The sequence below is a fragment of the Rhinolophus ferrumequinum genome, chromosome 13, assembly GCF_004115265.2.
Source record: "Rhinolophus ferrumequinum isolate MPI-CBG mRhiFer1 chromosome 13, mRhiFer1_v1.p, whole genome shotgun sequence".
Lineage (NCBI taxonomy): Eukaryota > Metazoa > Chordata > Mammalia > Chiroptera > Rhinolophidae > Rhinolophus > Rhinolophus ferrumequinum.
In genome coordinates this window covers 2,376,091-2,380,533 of record NC_046296.1, presented here as the reverse complement: position 1 = coordinate 2,380,533, position 4,443 = coordinate 2,376,091, and positions in this window count along the sequence as shown.

Below are 4,443 nucleotides of genomic sequence, written 5' to 3'. Positions count from 1 at the left end.
TTGTTATCACTGTACCTTTCCTATTGAATGTTTTCCATCATTCCACACTTTCTTTGAACCTGGCTCTTACTCATCCCTTAAAACCCTGCTCAAATCACACCTCCCGCAGGAAGTTGGCCCTGATTTCCTGATTTGGTTTTGGAGTACATTACTCTCAGCATTGATCAATCAGTCTTTGGTCTCTTCCACTAGTCTCCATGCTTTCTGAGGACAGAGAGCAGGAATTATTTGACTGTGTCCCCAGGGCCAAACAGCATGCTCAACACATAGCAGATATCATGCACATATTTCTTTATTAAATGAAATGGCATTTCTTAAGTAGGGAAGGTGGTATTTTATACTAAATAACAAAGTCCAGGTAGAATTCTAAAGGACAGAAATGGGGGGGGGAGGGAAACAAAGTCTAATAAATGAAAAACTATTGGTTTATATGCATCTTCAAAGAAATTATAATCCCCTTGTCCTGCTTGTCCTTATTCTTCTGTTGGAAATTTACTCACAGGAGTACAATATTAGTTTGGGTGTTGATGTCTAGATTGTTGCTCTTTCAGCAACTAATTTAAAGGGGCCTGACACGGAATTTCCACTTCACATGGTTATTATTATCGTTAAATCTAATAAGAAATATTTGGAAGCATAGCCACCCAATATTGTTGCACCCAATCTGAGTGCACCAATATAAGTGAATAGCACTTATATCAATCTAACACTTCTTTTCTGTCTTATGTTTGGAATATGAGCCCCATGAATGCAGGGACTGTCTTTTTCACCACGATAGCGTACACCTGGAAGTGTCTGGTCAAATTACTGCTCAACGGATATTGGCTGATTGAATGAATGAATAAATGAATGGGTAAAAGGGTATGAATATTTTTTCTCAACAAAATGATTTATTTTCACGTCCCCAACATGCCTTCTGCATACATGTATTTCTCTCTTGGATTGGTCTGCATTCTATAGCTACATAAATTTCTGCCTGCTGATATTGTCCTCTAAATTTCATTTAGGAGGCTTTCTCCTTCATCCTAAACCCTTACTAAATCCCTCAACATGAATTATTGTCTCTCCATCTTAAGTCCCATAACAACGATTACTTCTATATAGCAAAGATCGCATGCTGTTTGACTGTCATTCATCCTTAACCAGATCTTAAGTAACTCACCTTTGTACCTGGAGCTTTGAGTTGACTCATTCTTGGTTAAATGTATGGCATGAGCTTTCCCATGTTACTTCAGAGATAATTTTTAAATTATAAAACTAATGGTTTTAAAGTATTCAAGATATCTTAATAATGCCTTATATATAGATGTAATTGCTGACACAATGTATTATTAGACATTTAGATTCAATTATTTACCAAATATTTTTATTTGTGGATGTTTAAATAAATGGATACCCTTGCTCTATTTTCTAATTTTAATTTTAAGAGAATATATTACTTTTTGTGGATTTCCTCTGTATTTACAAATTGTTCTATAATTTTAATATTTTTTATTTCGTAGTGTTTAACCAGAATGTTACAAAAAGATTATATTATTGTATTATAGTCATTATATTAATATTACCTGGTTGCTATTACTTAGAGTATGAATTTTATAAAGCTCTTATAAGTATTGTCAAATTAGTTTTCCAACATTTTCTGCCACTTTATGTGGTCTCCAGCCATGGACAGATATACCAATTCCATTTATATCTTCACCAGTACTATGCATTATAATTTAAAAAAATAACTTAATAGAGAAAATGCACTTCATTATTGCTCTCATTTGAGATCTTTCATTACAAATTTGAGCAATTTTCAATTTACTTACATATTTTTATTTACTTTTCACATACTTTGTCCATCATGTAGTAGAAACATTTTAGCAACTTTTATGCATTAAAAACATTTTTCAATAAACTACATGTCTAAAACAATCTTTTTAATCATACTGACATACAGTTAGTGTTCACATAGCCTAAAGCTCACTGCAATGAAAAAGGAGTCATCTCACTTATGAAGCAAGCATAAAAATCAAGCCATGTATCTATTCTCATTGTAGTGAAAGCCCACTGATATGCGGGCCATTAAGGGCTCTCTAACCATCAGCTCCTGTTATCAATTACAAATCAGGGGTGGGTGGTGGGAGAGGCAGTTTCTGTTCTAGACCAAATGAAGAGAAAGGAAGGCCACTTATCTGGGGAACACATAGCTAATCAAACTCTCTCCTTTCCATATTCCACCTTTGTTTGCTCATTTAACCAGGCAAAAGTACTTAACCACACAATAAAAAACAGCTTCTACAGTATTGACAGAAAACTCATTTCTGGTGACCCACAGATAATTGCTGGCAACCCTCAAAAGGCAATTAGCTCACAAAGCCACCATTTCCTCAAAACCAACTGCAGCAGCAGCAGCACTGTCTGCAATTTCTCTTAAGACCCAAATGAGACTCCATTTGTCAAGCAGTTTCCATGAAAATAAACTTAAAAAAAAAAATCAGTTTTAGTGTTCGGCAAGAACCCAATTTGATGACCACCACTTAAGACGTCCTAGGGCAGTAGGTCTCAATCTTGGCAGCACATTGGACTCTCCTGGGAGTTTTAAAAGATATTAATGGCTGCCTCCCACCCCCAGGCCCCAATCCCCAAGGTTCTGATGCTTGGTGTAGGGAACTTCCATTCTTAAAAGATGGGTAATAACACCTGTTAGTTTATTTCTCAAAGGAAGAGATTCATGAGTATTTTCTGTTTGCTTATTTGAAAAAATGCCCATGAGTATTCTGAAACATAGAAATGATTAAAATGATGCAAGTTAACCCAATCTTTTTAAAAAGTAGTTCTTCATGCTTGAGACTTCGCATAAATGCTGTCAAACACAATGCTTACCAAATGTGAATAGAACATTGATGGGTTTTGCCAGTGATCTATCCCATATTCATTGTTTTAGTACGTTTAACTGTATTCTCTTTTTCTACTTCTCCAATTTTCAGTGCTATTGAGACCACTGCCTTCATACACCTCTTTATCCCTAGTGTTTGATACCATCCCATACATGGTTGTTGAATGACTGACTGACTGCATTTTTCTATTGTTTTGCTGGCTGGATAGAATGTCAATGTAGCAGCACCACAGTGACCTCTCTTGATGAAACCAGAAAGTGCAATGACAGAAACCCCAGGAAGTAATTCTTGTAATGACAGTCAAGTTGAGGTTGAAATGTGAGCTATTCCCAGTCTCTGCTAGAACAGAAGAGGAAATGGCTGGCCATCAAAGGCCACTGAGTTTATGGAAGAAGGACCATGTTGTGGGTCTGTCTCTATAAGCAGCCCAGCCCAGCCTTTTTCTTAGAACTTTGTCTGATTCTCGCTCTCTCTGGTCACCTATCAGAGGCGCAAGCTTAAAAATCACTCTTTTAAAGGATTTTACTCGTATTTCTTCATTCAAAGAATTACGTATTTCATACTGTGCATTGATTTTTCATGAGGAGCCACCCAGGCATCCTAATTAAGGCAGTTAAAAAATTCCGCACCACATTTTAGAAGAAAAAGTCACAGGACTTTAGAGGAGTTTTTCACAACTGTTCTTACTGTGAATTGGATCTGCTCTTGTTTGCATGTCAATGCATGGAGTCCTTGTTCTCCATCTCCTTAGGCCCACAGATCCTACTGCCTGGTGTAAAACTTAGAGGAAGGAGGAAATGGAAGACACTGCCTTTGATGACATGGTCAAGATGACAACTATTTAAGAAATTGAACGTGAGAAAATTTAATGCTATGAAAGAAGTAAAACTGGGAATACTATCAACAAATCATAAATACACTACCGGGGACCAGCCAGCTAAGGGTTAACTTGGAGAGTCTAGTTCTGAACTAAGTGTTCCAGTTTCAACCTTTGCACCAACTGAATCAGTTAACTTTCTGCCTAATTAACTCGACTTTCAGATGGGACTACACGTAAAGCATCCCATATGGACAGTGGTCCTATTTCCCCCATCTAACAAGGCGGTATAAAATTGATTATCTACATAGTGATAAACTTAAAGGTTAAAGAAAAAAAAATCAGGAGACAGGTTGTATACTTGAATAGAAACGCTAAATGAGCACAAATGTTATTTGAACAAAATGATTTTAGAGGTGGTGACAAAGGAAAGAGTATTCAAAAAGCCAGGCGAAGATTCAAATATCATATTCCCTGAATGAAGTATGAAAATTGACTCATCCTCACTCTGTTGCTGTGTTTGGGGCTGCAGCCCTGGGGCCACCTTCAAAGTGGGCCTGTGCTTGCAGACCTCCTAATAGCAATAAATAAGCCTTTAGCTGCACATCCATTTTAGATGGAACTCAAAACAAAGAGTTCCCTATCAAGTTATCACACTATTTTTGTAATACTGCAGGTTTAGTTTATTTATTGTTCTTTACACACCCTGTGCCCAAAACTTTTGAAGAGTGCTGAAAGATACAA